Source organism: Protopterus annectens, chromosome 5.part1, assembly GCF_019279795.1.
Source record: "Protopterus annectens isolate FY-2018-M chromosome 5.part1, PAN1.0, whole genome shotgun sequence".
In the NCBI taxonomy this organism is placed as follows: Eukaryota; Metazoa; Chordata; order Ceratodontiformes; family Protopteridae; genus Protopterus; species Protopterus annectens.
In genome coordinates this window covers 157706890-157721860 of record NC_056736.1, presented here as the reverse complement: position 1 = coordinate 157721860, position 14971 = coordinate 157706890, and positions in this window count along the sequence as shown.

The window sequence follows — 14971 nt, the reverse complement described above, 5'->3', positions numbered from 1 at the left end:
CATCGTCCATTGTAGCAGCCCACAAGAAAGGCTCGGACAAAAATCAGATTATGTATCAACCCAAGAGATTTGAACAAAGCATTAAAGAGACCACATCATCCAATGCATACAGTCAAGTAAGTTGCATCCCTAATACCAAATGCCCACTGTTTTTTTTTCTGTCTTGGATGCAAAAAGTTCATTTTGGCAAGTGATGCTTGATCGAAAATCCTCTTTACTGACTACTTTTAGTACCCCATTTGGCAGATATAGACTTCTCAGGATGCCGTTTGGAATAAATTCTGCAAGTGAATTCTTTCAGCATGCAATGGATTATTTTTTTTCAGGCTACCCTTATGTCATAATAGTAGATGGTTTATTGGTTGGAGGCAATGGTGAAGCAGATCATGACAGAAACCTTAGGAAAGTTCTAGACAGTGCATGTGAAGTGAACTTGAAGTGTAATCCTCTAAAATGCAAACTCATACTACCAGACATTACATATGTGAGTCATTTACTTACCAGCACTGGCCTGAGACCAGACTCATCCAAGCAAGCTGCCATTCTTGAGATGTTAGCACCAGATAATGGTCAAGCTCTAGAACATTTTTTTGGCATGGTCAACTATTTAGGCAAGTTTATACCAGACTTCAGTGAGTTGACAGCACCTTTGAGAGAGCTGATGCACAAAAATGTTACATGGTCTTTGTTGGAGCAGCACCAGAAAGCATTTGAAAACCTTAAGCAGAAAATTGCCAGCCCACCTACATTAACATACTATGATGTCAATAAACCAGTAATTCTTTCCTGTGATGCTTCAAATTTTGGTGTTGGTACAGTTATTCTTCAAGAGGGTAGACTGGTAGCCTATGCATCTAGAACTCTTACCCAAACTGAAATGCAATATGCTCAAATTGAGAAAGAACTTTTGGCAATAGTATTTGCATGTTCAAAGTTTCATGACTATATCTATTTAGACTGAAACTGATCACCATCCTCTAGTTACTATTTTAAGGAAGCCTATGCATTCATCTCCAGTGAGATTACAAAGAATGATGCTCAAATTGCAAAAGTACAGCTTCAAAATGGTATATTCAAAAGGCAAACTTCTTTATCTGTCTGATGCCTTATCCAGATCGCCCAGAAATACAATGGAACAGCTTAATGCAGTGAATTTTGACGTTGACATCAAGGAAGTGCATCATTTTTCTACCATGAGACTTGATGTGCTGAGAGATCATACAAAGACTGATTCAATTTTGCAAAAGCTCAACCACTACATTAATGTTGGATGGCTGTCAAAGCAATCTAGTGCACCACCAGAAGTGCAAACTTATTTTCATTAAAGAGATGAGATGTTGAAGGAAGATAGTATTATTTTCAAAAGGTCCTAATATTGTAGTTCCTGCTTCCTTACAACATCAGTATATCCAGATTTTACATCATGGTCACCCAAGTTCTGAATCTACCAAAGTAGGACGAAAGAACTAGTATTTTGGCCTTCTCTAGTAAAAGACATTGATGAAGTACTTTCTTCTTGTTCAGAATGCCATAGTACTAAACCACATTTGCATAATAAAGAACCACCTCAGCTAAGTCAAGTTCAAAAAATGCCTTGGTCAACAGTAGCCACTGATATATTTGAGTGGAACAATCAGCATTACTTAGTGTTGATAGACTCTAACTCGAACTGGTTTGAGATTGATTTACTCCCTAATCTAATGTCCACTGCTGTTTTCACTAAGTTGAAATGTCATTTCTCAGTCCATGGAAGTCCTCACAAAGTTATTTCTGACAATGGTACTCAATTTACTAGTCAGTTCTTTCAGAAATTTACAAGAGAATGGGACTTTGTACATGTTACTAGTAGTCCAGAATATCCACAGTCAAATGGAGTAGCTGAACGTGCAGTACAGAGTGCAAAGCAATTACTTGAAAGGTCAAACCACGACAATACTGATTTCTTTTTGAATTTACTTAATCTCAGAAACATACTCCATGATGAAATACTTGGCTCGCCTGCTCAGCAACTTCTATCTAGGCAAACCAAAACAACATTACCTATTAGTTCCAGTTTGTTGAGGCCTAAAGCCAAGAACAACAGAAGCATTGGAGCCCAATTATTTAAAAAACATTCTTTCCAGACGTCCAGCTATGATAAATCAAGCAGATTTCTTTGTCCATTGAAATAAGGAGAGACAGTGAGGATACAAATTGCAAAAAGTTTTGACTGGACTGGTCAAGTAACGGGTAGATGTACCGAGCCAAGATCCTACTTTGTAGAATCTGATGGTGTGGGATAAAGGAGAAATTGCAGACATCTTGTTCCTGTACCAGAATTGATATTGCAGGATTGTTCCTGTGATACAGTCTCTAGATTTCAGAGCAATCCAGACAATGTTCCTGTTGCAGAATGTGTCTTAACTTCTACTTCCATTTTTGATGATGTTCCTAATATCCTTAAGGTTAAACATTCAGCACAGACAGTCCCAGTTGCTAGACCTCATTCTAATTTTTAACACAGTTTGGTCAAATGTCCAGACCTAGTGTGAAATACACAGCAACTTGGACTTGATTGTATATATGTATCTAGTTCTGTATAACTGCATGACAAAGAATTATTTGTATTGATTGCATCTCAGTTATTGTCATCAATATTGCATGACTTATTTCTCAAAAAGGGAGGATATAGAATAGAGTGTGTTCTGTATCTTTAAGAAGTAGTTCAAGAATTGAACATGCAAATAAATAGCAAGCACGTGTTAGCTTCAGTGTCATTTTAAGATTGCAGCCAGAGAATGAGCATGTATGAGTGTAATAGCTAGTTTGTTTGTAAGTTTATCTACGTTAAAGTTATTAAGCCTCAATCTTGATGTGTTTGTGCATAATAAAGCTGCAAGAACAGAACCCACAAAGACTCATCTATTTGATCCTGATATGACAAGCGACATATATCATGTAGTAAAACTTATTGGAAATACTAGCCATCCCACACAATACCATATGCATGGGTGACTTGCAGTATCTCACTATTAACTGGGAATGCTGTATGTCACAGGACATACAGGCATGGTGATTCCTGGAGTTTGTAAACATTAAGTCCCTGGACCAGATATTTAGTACACCAACCAGGGGAGCAACCATACTCAATGCGGGCAGATTCATCCATACCCCATACTTCAATGTCTTTCCTGATAAGGTTCAAACACAATTGGTCTCCTCTGAAGTAGAAATAAAACATGGACCCCATCTACCCTTGGAATATTCAGGAACTAGTGTAGGGCTGACCTCCAGTTATTAGGTGATGCACTGTCCAAATCTTAAGCCCCCATAAACACTGAGAACAATGTGGCCTATGCAGACATGTTCACAGAAACCCTGTACAAGTATGTTACTAGCTGCATAGAGGCACCCAAACCCACCAGAGAGATGTACAGACATATGTCAAAATCAAGCCACCCTGATTGGATCACAGAGTGGAAAGGTTGTATAGCAGATGGAAGAAACTCATGGCAAAACATAGGGGTACAGCACACAGCAGGATAAAAGCACTCTCAAAGTAAAAAAAAAATCAGAAGACAAATGAAGTCTACCACAGCCATATTTGATGTAAGTTTGGCCTTCCAGGCCAAGGACAACCACAAGCATACTGTAGAGCAGTATGTATGTATACCTTTAAGAATCCTTCCATAGACTTGCACTGAACAATGTATCTTAATTTGCGTGTTCTGCTCCTATGCTGTGCTGGATCCAAAGTCTTCTTAAGACACACAGTCTTGCTGTAGCCTGTTTAAAGCACCAAGCCTTTCAAATTGCACACTGATAAAGAAACATATTTTACAGCTATAAGCACAGTTACAAATAACTTATTTTGTAATTAACCACATGTAGTCTGTCAGATTTGTCGCATATATTTACAAAGTTTTCCTTCATTACAGATATGTATGATGACTTCTACAAAATACCTCTCCCTGTCCTTTTCTCACATAACTGAATTACTACAATTGCTATATAGAGTGCTAGTCATGCACATAGATGATGTTATTTCCTCTTGGTATATTTTTTGGCCTTCTGTGGGAAGTCACATAATGTCTGTTTTTAAACTTTTCTATTGCCCTTTTGTGATTTACTTGTAAGCACTTCTGCTGATGTGAAGATGCCATTCACAGATATCTGAAAGGAAACATCTGTACAAGCTGTTCCTATTGAAAAACATCACGTATTGCTGAATTTGTCTGTTAATAGATATTTGTTCTGCAAACATGAGAAACTCATGTAATACTTGTTTTCCAATTCTGATGCTTTGAACAGAAACCTGTCTGTTATACATATAGTATGAATGTACATTTTACATATTCAAGCAAACTTTTTCTTTCAGCATATTTACAACAGAATTAATTTCAGCCTTATATTCATAATATCTAACAATTCCCTCTATTGTTAAACATACTCAAAACATTTTATACTGATATGTATTTTGATCACATTATATAGAAAACACATTAAGAAACAAAACCTTTAGTTTTCTTTTGATACAAGTCAAAATGCAATTTTACACAGTTAATACAATGATCTTAAGTATTACTATAACAACTTTTCTTTTGCAGACCATTTGTGAACATATTTCATCAATTACGGGCTGTGTCTGCTTTAACTTTATTTTTTAACTTCATTAATTTATTATTTTGCAATTACAGAATTTAATTTATGACTTAGAACTGTCCCATTAACTCTTTCCAACTGTTGAATTAACTATAAGAGACAAGAACTATGTGCTACTGCAAGCATGTATACACTGCTGAAAATATACAGTTTCAATGTCATTTTAACCATCACATTGTGGTCATGTCTCTGAACTGCCCATTAACATCTTGATTGACAGTGAAGTGAACATAAAGTACTGAACTGGGCTTAGATTGAATGCAATTATTTCAGTATATTTAATACTTGAGGATTAAAAAAAAACATAGATTTATACACTAGAGAATGCTATGTACATATTAGTCCATTAGCTGTATGAGTACAATATTTTAATATAATTTTGCTCTAACTCAGGTCAAACCAGTGATATTACAACTTGACAAATTACTTTTGAACTTATTATAATGTATCCTGTACAGTATGTATTTACATAGACTGTTTGCTATTCATGCATTTCAATCTAGTAGGTACCCTGGACCCATTTTTTTCTACACATATTCATTACTAGATACTAATTTCATCTGTACTGAATTCTTATGCATTTGTACATACAAAGACTATCATTTGTATTGAATTCTTCTGCATTTGTACATACAAAGACTATAAAGTACATTTAGTCTAATCTTACAAATTTAATAACATTAATATTAAGCAAACGTTTGGAAAATATTTATGTCTCTTTAGAAATATCTAGTAGAATTGGCACCAAAGGCATACATCCTGTTATTTTAAACTACATACCCAGCAATTAAAAACATTCATGCTTTTTTATACCAACACTGTTTTGCCAAAAACATATTAAAATAGTGACCATTCTTGCTATTAGAAACATTTATGCATTTTGCATATCTTTATTTTGTCCTGTATAGCTTTAATAAAGCAATTTTTAATCATCTTGTGTATAGCTTTGCAGTTTAACATGTTGCAAATAAAATTTAATACTAAACAATACAATAATAACTAGCATAAAATATCTTGGACTTTTAGATTTAATGTGTTTACCAGTGTTTCTTATGCACTAATACGTGTTTTTTCCTCCCCAACTAAAAGAGTATTGTCAAGAAGGAACAAAATTTTATTTCTTCCTGTAGCTCTATTTCAGACCAGAACACGTGTATAAATACTGAGCATGTGCAAGCCTGACTGCCATTTTGCAGTAAGCTGTTGAGGTGTAAGCATGCATGTATGTGAATTCTGTCAGTTAATCAGTTTGTTTATACTTTGTACTGCTGCTATCCATCCTGATGTGTTTCTCTGTAATAAAGCATATAAATGAACTACCCCACTTGTTTGAGCAACATGGTGTCAGAATGGGATCCAGATTCAGGACTGAGAGGCTCTCAGTTAATGGTGGAAGAATATAGAGAAATGGATAATGCCTGCTGCATGTACAATTCTCAAAAATAGGTCAGGTACCAAAACTTGCTTAAATTATTTTTTACTCGAAGAATATAAAATGAGGCACTCAGAAAGATTTTGCAAATCACAAGAGGCTTCTTCTTTTATTAAAAGAGAACATTCAAAGAGACAAGTTGATCCTTTTTATGTTAATGGTATGTCCGTGCTTAAAGAAACAGCCAATACAGTAGATTTATGGCTGAAAAATGAAGCATTTTGTACTGTTCAAATAAATGGAAGACCCATAGAGCTGAAAGCTGACACAGTTTCAAAGTGCAATGTTATGTCAGCAGAAACATTTGCTAGTATATGTACTGGTTAGAAGCTTGATTTTGCAAAGTGTGATACGCTTGTTGCTTATGGTGGTGAAAAAATTCAAACTGAAGGTTCAGTAGTGCTTTTATGTTATTCTGCTGATAACAGCTATGACTTGCAATTTTATGTAGTTAAAAGGCATGTGCAGTCATTATTAGGCCTCAGAGAGAGTTTAAAAATGGGACTACTTTCATTTAATAAGGAAGTCCACCATGTAAGTTTAAATGGCCACTATTCTAATTTGCCCAGTCTATTTTTTCTACCTATGCTGATATTTTTGACAACAAACTAGGCAAACTCCCAGTTGTGTGCTCCATGAAGTTGGATGCTGAAGTCAGCCCAGTTGTCAGACCAGCTCAGAAAGTTCCAGTAGCTATGCAGAACAGAGTCAAGGCTGAGCTAGATAAAATGGTGCAGCAAGGTGTGATTTGCCCAGTTCATGAACCTACTGAATGGGTATCTTCCATGTCAGTTGCTCATAAGAAAAGCTCAGCTGATATCAGAACATGTATTGATCCATGAGATTTGAACAAAGCGCTGAAAAGACCTCATCATCCAATGAAGACAGTTGAAGAAGTCACTGCTCTTATGCCAAATGCCACTGTTTTTTCTGTCTTAGATGCAAAGAGTTCATTTTGGCAAATTTTGCTTGATCGAAAATCTTAATTGCTAACCACATTCAGTACTCCTTTTGGCATGTACTGATTTTTGAGAATGCAATTCGGGACAAATTCTGCTAGTGAAGTCTTCCAGCGTGCAACGGAGCATTTTTTTCTGGGTAACTGTGTGCTATTATAGTAGATGATATTCTAGTAGATGATAATGGTGAAACCGAGCATGACAGAAATCTCAAGAATATTCTGGAAAGAGCACGTTAAGTTAATCTTAAGCTGAATCCTCAGAAGTGCAAATTCAGTCTACAAGAAGTTACTTATGTTGGTCATTTGTTTACCAGTTCAAGCTTATGACCAGATACTTCCAAGTAAACTGCTATTCTCGAGATGCCAGCTCCAGACAATGTTCAAGCCTTACATTTTCTTTGCATGGTTAACTATCTAGGCAAGTTCATTCTAGACTTGAGACAACTTTCCACACCACTTAGAGAGCTGACACACAAAGATGTATCTTGGTCATGATTGGAACAACACCAAAGACCAGTTGATATCCTGAAACAGAGAATTGCCAGTCTACCAACTCTCAGATACTATGATGTTCACAAACCAGTTACTCTTTATTGCGATGCTTCAAAATTTGGTCTTGATGCAGTCATTCTTCAATAGGGTAGACCAGTAGCCTATGCATCCAGAACTGTAACCCAAACTGAATTGCAATATGTGCAGATAGAGAAAGAGCTCTTGGCAATTGTGTTTGCATGTTCGAAGTTCCATGATTACATTTATGGTAGAACTATCTGGATTGAAACAGATGATCAAGCTCTAGTCACTATTTTGAGAAAGCCTATGCGTACAGCTCCTGCCAGATTGCAACGCATTATGCTCAAATTGCAAAAGTATAATTTCAGTCTTGTCTACACAAAAGGCAAACTTCCTTATCTTGCTGATAATTTATCCAGATCATCCAGAAATACCACTGAACAGCATGAAAATAAGAAATTTGATGTCAAAGTCATGGAAGTGAGAACATTTTCTTTCACACATCCTGATGAGCTTAAATGTCATATAGCCTCGGATCCAAGGTCTTCAGAACTCAACCATGTTATCAGTTGAGGATGGCCGTAAAAGTAGTCTTGTTTACCTTCATGACCTGCAACCATATTTTCCTTACGGAGATGAGATTTTGTTTGACAATCATGAAAGGTCCAAAAGTTATTTTTCCAAAATCCTTACAAGAGTATATTACCATCTTTAATTGTGGCCACCCAGGAACTGATTCTAAAAAAAAAGGGCAAGAGAACTATTATTTTGGCGTTCTGTGTCAAGGGACAATGACAGATTACTTTCATCTTGTTTTGTATGTAATAGTATTAAGCCACATCAATAGAAATAACCACTTCAGCTAAAACCAGATTCCTGAACTACCTTGGTCAATAGTAGTTACAGATATTTTCAAATGCAATGGTCAACATTACTTGATATTAGTTGACTTTTATTCAAATTGGTTCGACATTGACCTACTTCCTAATCTAGCATCCAGTACTGAAATTACTAAGTTGAAGCATCATTATGCAGTCCATGGTAGTCTGCACAAAGTTATTTCTGATAATGGTACACAGTTTACAAGCCAACAGTTCAAAAGATTTGCTGACTAGTGGGACTTTACTTATGTTGCAAGTAGCCCTGAGTACCCTCAGTCAAATGATTTAGCAGAATGAGCAGTTCAAAGTGTGAAATAATTACTAGAGAAGTTGAAATGAGACAATATTTTATAAACGTTTTGTAGATGATCTTTTTCTGCTATGGAATGACAGTACAGCAGCACTAAGTCAATTTGTCTCAGCCATTAGCAGCAGTACTAATTTTCTGAAATTTGAAATGAAATATTCAATACAAAAAATAGAGTTTCTGGACATAATGATTTTTAAAGATGAAGTGGGTGGCCTGGTTACCAGGCTTTTTAGGAAAAAATGTTATTGGAATACCCTACTCCATAGAAGTAGCATGCACCCAGGACATATTTTTAGGAATGTTGTGAAAGGGCAAACCCTTAGAACTTCAAGGTTAACAGCAATAGATGACAAATTTGAGAAAGAATTAGTTAATTTAAAATTCAGATTCAATGGAAGGGGTTATGTGGATAGCACAACCACAGAAGTCCTGGATGCAGCTAATTCATGGAGGGACAATATAGGGAAACCATATTTTTTCATCATTTGGTGGGAAAAGAAGTTTAGTCCAACAAAATAAAGGATTTGTTGGATTTTCCACTTATTATACCAGTGATGTGAATACAGTAACCAGTGTGATTAAAAAGAACTGGAACATACTTACTCAGAATCCAGAAATTAAGCAAGTTGTAGGGGAAAATCCGAATTTCATATTTAAAAACAAAAAATAATTGAAGAGGATGTTATGCTACCCACACAATGATAAAAGACAAGAAATGACAGTAGTGAAGGGGATGATGCCTTGTGGTGAATGTAAACAATGTACATACATTAATAAGAATAATGCATTCATACATCCAGATACTAAGCGTACATATAGATTCAATGTGGTGGCAAATTGCAATAGGAACCATGTGGTTTATTTAGCTGTCTGTGAACTATGCTCTGCCTTCTATATAGGCAAAACTGACAGCTAAGGTTTAGGATCAGAGAATATTTCCTCAAAATTAGGAATGGTGTTTTAACAAATGCATTAGCCAAACATATATCTTCCAAAGGGAATGACCATAAATTTATTTTTCTGGTTGTTGAAAAAAATAATCCTAGTGATAGGGGTGGAGATATAAGAAATCAAACTGAGACCTCTGAAACCAGATGGATCGTTAGGTTAAGAGCTTACAAAGGGAAGGGCCTTAACGACACAATACCACTTAAGCTAGTTTTGAAGAATATGAGGTTATTTAAATGAAACCATCATTTATTTATGAATGTTAGATATATATTAAATGTTTTTTGTATATGTTTTTAATCAAAGTATTTGTAATAGAAGTATTTTGAATTTTTTTCAAATATGGTCTTAAATGTAGTTTTAAATAAAGCATGTCTTTGCATATATAATTATATAATTATTTAGGATGATTACCTAAGTGATTAATTGCTATGTTTTAATTGGTTCAAGTATATTTAAATGTAGATGGCAGCATGTTCTCTCTAAAGGTATGAAGAAGTGATATGTTTAAAATGAAAGCGCTTACCTACTTATAATAAAAGTATAATGGATTCTATCAATGTTTTGATTGTGTTTGAATAACAACTTCGTGCCTTGGTTACCCTACCGATATTTTTGTGGATAGGAATTTAAACTGTTTTACCTTCCTGATGACATTTTTCCAGTGTGTTGACATTCAATCCTGTGCTCTGACATTGATAGGTTGATTGTAAATATTTACCCATAAGTGTGTTCTACACAAACCTGACAGTGGCATGTAAATATTTCCATGAGACACCTGTCATTGTGTGGCTACACAGCCATTCTAACAGCATCCACTGTAACATACACACATTATTATTGCATACTTTTTTATAAATGGCAGTGTACAATATTTGTAAATGACCAGTAAAAGTAGCATTTAAGAAGCAACAATGGATGAAGCAAATTCATATTAATGTAGATAGTCACCCTGTGCATCAGACACATATTTTTTCCCTGCATCCATGAGAACAATGATAGGGATGTGACACAGATATCATAACTTTCAAATGGTGTTTTGTGGGGATGCAGGAGGCCTAGGCTGACCCAATAGGTCGGCAATTGTGTGTGTGAGTCAGGAAGGGAAGCAGGCAAGATGGACCATGGCAATGTAGTGTATGTGTCTGTAGTTGACCTGAATGTGACAGTGGTGTGTGAGTGTCATCGTGAACACAGCCAAGCTCAGTGCTAGCCCTACCTACCTGTATGTTGGGCAGCTGTGAGCTGTGTATGGAAGAGCTGACAGTTCATTGTCTCCACCACAGAACATGTGAAATGGCTCTGCCTGGAGTTGCACTGGCACCTCCATGCCCAAGGTCAGATGCTGTGCAACTACCTGAGGGTGACTGCTGTCTGCTGGGAACATATCCTCCACAGGAACATCCAGGACCATGAGCCCATGGCTTGCTATGTCTGAGTTTGGACAGCACACTCCCCTCTGGAGTGCTAGATGTACTGCCACAGTGTGAGCATGATTGTGCATGGCCACGTTGACTTTCAGCAGATGTTGTTGCTGACCTACATCCATGAGGCTGATGTTCAACTCCAACCAGATGTGCCATCACAAACAATGTGCATTCCAAGGCAGAGTGTGCTATCTGTCTCAGAACAATGTCTTTCCACTGCGTCAGTCAACCATTCCAGGGCATCAGCAAAATGGTGGAGGCAGTCATGGATGTCAGACTGTGTGCATCCTTAACCCTAAACATTCACTGGGAGTTCCTTTCTGAATATGCCTGTACCTCCATGACAGCCCTAAACATATGCCGAGTGACATGTGATGAGACACCTGCAACAGGTGGTGGAAGGACAGCAGGCCTCCTATGAGCACCCCTATCAGTCCGCCTGGGTGGAACCTTGCCAAATGTTTGGTTATGGCCAATGTCAACAGTCACTGCAGCCACAGCAGCCACAATTCCCTGTTCAATGTTCCCACCCTCCAGTTGTCCAATATCTGTGGTCACAGGGGACTGGGTATGTGTAGGCATACTGGCTGTGTATGCTGATAATGAATGCAGATGAGGGATGTCAACCTCTGTGTCAGATTCAGGCCCTGCAGTCACCAGCTGTGCCTCACTTTGGCCACCATCATCATTAGAGTCTGAAGAGACATTGACATCAAGTAGTAAATGGGACAAAGACCAACCTCCCTGATTACCTGTGATAAAAATGGAAAAGCATTACATTAGTACCTACGCTACTATGCTCTGCAGTACTATGTTGCAATATATTTTAACCTGTATATACTACTGTTACACACTTGTACAAACCACATCCTCTTATAGTAGGACATGAGGACATTATTTTCTCACCCAAATCTCTAATTATTTGAAAATACAAGTTCTTTAAAAAGGAATCTCATGAGCAAAACATAACTGATGTACAATTTTGACATTCTGCAAAACTCTTCACAGCTAACAGTTATGGCAATCTGTGATGTCCTGACAATACTGTCAAATCAATCATTGCGGTTACACCTACAAGGCATAGGTATGAGTCTAAACTGTGTACACTCAGAAAATATTTGTATAGTTGGCAGTCATGCAGGCAGCAGGCCTGGGATGACACATTTACAAATGCATTAAACTTAATATTCATCTCTGACAAAACAGTTTTGTGCTTACTAGCACCAGGAGTACCACCTCTTCCTATTTCTGATGGTCCTGTAAAAGTTTGAGGGAGAAGTAATGTAAACAACAGAGCATGTTACAGCATAAGAGAGGTAATTCATCCTAATATCTCCCATTTACAGTAGCTGCTATGTTAACAGGTATGTGGGTCACAATCTGTGCATGAAGCTTAAAACTGCAGTTAACCCCCCCCCATAAAACCGGTCTATATTAGAACATTGAAGTTTCACAACTTCGAATATCTTAATATCGATCCCTATTCAGTTAACGCTGAAAATAGCGAAGCTGCGGAACACCAAATTTCTTCCTAGGGAAGGAATTCAGTTGGCCATTCCTGTAGCTTTGCTATTTTCAGCACTGTGGTCTAAAGTTACGGGTCAGGTTCAGGTAAGTGTGCGATTGTGTGGACTAGAGGGTTAGGGCATGGGTCAGGTAAGTGTGCGATTGTGTGGACGTGAGGGTTAGTGTGGGGTAGGTGAGTTAGAGTTAGGGTGCGGGTGAGGTGAGTGTGTGATAGTAACGGACCTTAGGGTTAGGGTTTGGGTTAAGGTAAGTGGATAGCTAGTGGTGTATGTACAGTTTAGTGTAGGGTTAGATGTAGGATTTTAGGTGTATGTGTGTGGCTTGCTGTTTGTTTGCTATGCTTGTATTGTGTGAATGTGTGTCGGAACAGCGTATTTTTTTCCCTGGGAAAAAAAACGCTGTTCTGAATGTTTGATATTGTCAGCGTTCACTGAATAAGGGTTAGAACATTCGACATTTTAAAAAGTCAATGTTCTAATATAGACCCCATAAAACACGTGACACCCATGTAAAACTATGTACACCCTGACATGCTGAATGGTGCAGTATTCCACTGATGATCCATCTAAGCATATCTGGATGCTCCTCTTGAGTGGAAATGGTGGCACTGACATCAACGACATATTGAATGATGGATGCCTGGGAGCTATCCTGTGTTGCAAGGTTCACCAGGAATCCTTCTTTGGCTGATAGAGGTTGTTCCACTGCAGACCACCACCAGTGCAGTGACCTGACGATCCCTGGCCATGTTCGCTGCATGTCTGCATGCTAAGTTGATCATAACTGTGGCATGGTAGTGCACCAGCTCATATGTGCAATTCTGGTGTCCCATGACATTAATGCTATTCACCAGTTCTTCCTACAAGGCTGCACGCTTTTGTCTACTTGACCTTGCTCTGGACAGCAGGACTTGGTAGTATTGTCACAAGGCCTCAATAATGAAGTCATTTTCTACCTCAGTGAAAGGTGCCAGGTGTCTTGCATGCATGATATCCTCTTAAATAGAAATAAATGAGAACACATCAGGATCACATACATGGGAGTACAGCATGTAAAGATACAGCAATAGAGAAAGATTCCCTACTTGAATACACGTCTCAAATTCAACAGTGTGGCAAACAGGAAAAGCTTGTGGACGTAAATAGGATAGTAGCAATAGTGTCCTATTCCTGCTTATGCCATGAAAAATACCCACATATGATCACACACCCAACACAGGAATCCATTGAAGTGTGCCCCATACCAGGAATCCCCCACATAACATATTTATAAACAATAGTACCAACCAAATATCAGTGTACTATTACAGCTGCTACCAAGGGAACTATCTAGGATACCTATGTACCTAGTTAACACACAGCATTATACCCTTGCTGTACTGTACATCCTCTGTAGGTGTAAGACAGCTGGGGATCAATGGCACATCATCATTACAGTTCTAAGAAAGGCTTACTGATGTAATCCCCATCTCCATAAGTATATTCAGACAAATGCATTATGTTGGAAACAAAATGGTTACATACCTGATGGAATACAATATCCTCTGTTGAAAGATTCAGCTACAGTAGTACTGTGTCAATGAGTTAACTATACAAACGAACTCTCATACACAATGATTTCCCTTGTTATGTGTTTGCTTTTTTATGATGGTTCTCATTATCAGGTGATTGCCTCTGAACCAATCTATGGGTCAGGAATACTACATGCAGCCTACACAGCTTATTTGCAGTATAATCAGGCAATCCCATGCAACTATTCAAGAAGATATAAGGCCTCAATGTAGATTACATCCTCTTTCTCATATGTTGGGGTGAAATTACTGGGGTAAAGATACTACAGCATCACAGAGAGAAGGTTTGTAGCAGCTACCTTTTTCAAATAGATGTGCATGTTACAGGCTGAAGCAGCTGCTGCTGCTGCAGGCAATAGGCATAGACAGAGAGGCTGAAGAATGTGCAGAACAACATATAAAAGTAACTGTGGGACCTTTGGCTGCTTTGGTGTATAGCCAGAGCCTGATTAAGGGAATCCATCCCACTGCAAATTAGGGTATGTATTTAAGGTAAGTATGTTAGACAAAGGTATGATTAACAGAGCAGTGTGAAACGTAGCATTCTTGTTGTGTCCTACAACAAGAAAGGGGTACATTACTCATTATGTCAACCAGCTGAATAACTGCCAAGTCATGTTTTATGTCATGGTAATCAGCTGGAATGTGTGTGCTGGCAACCCTTGCTTTTAGCATGACTTGCATATATGTATATTACTTGTGCAGCTGTGGTTGTCTGTAATATCACTAGCAAATCATTGTGGCCTGCAGTCTGATATGAC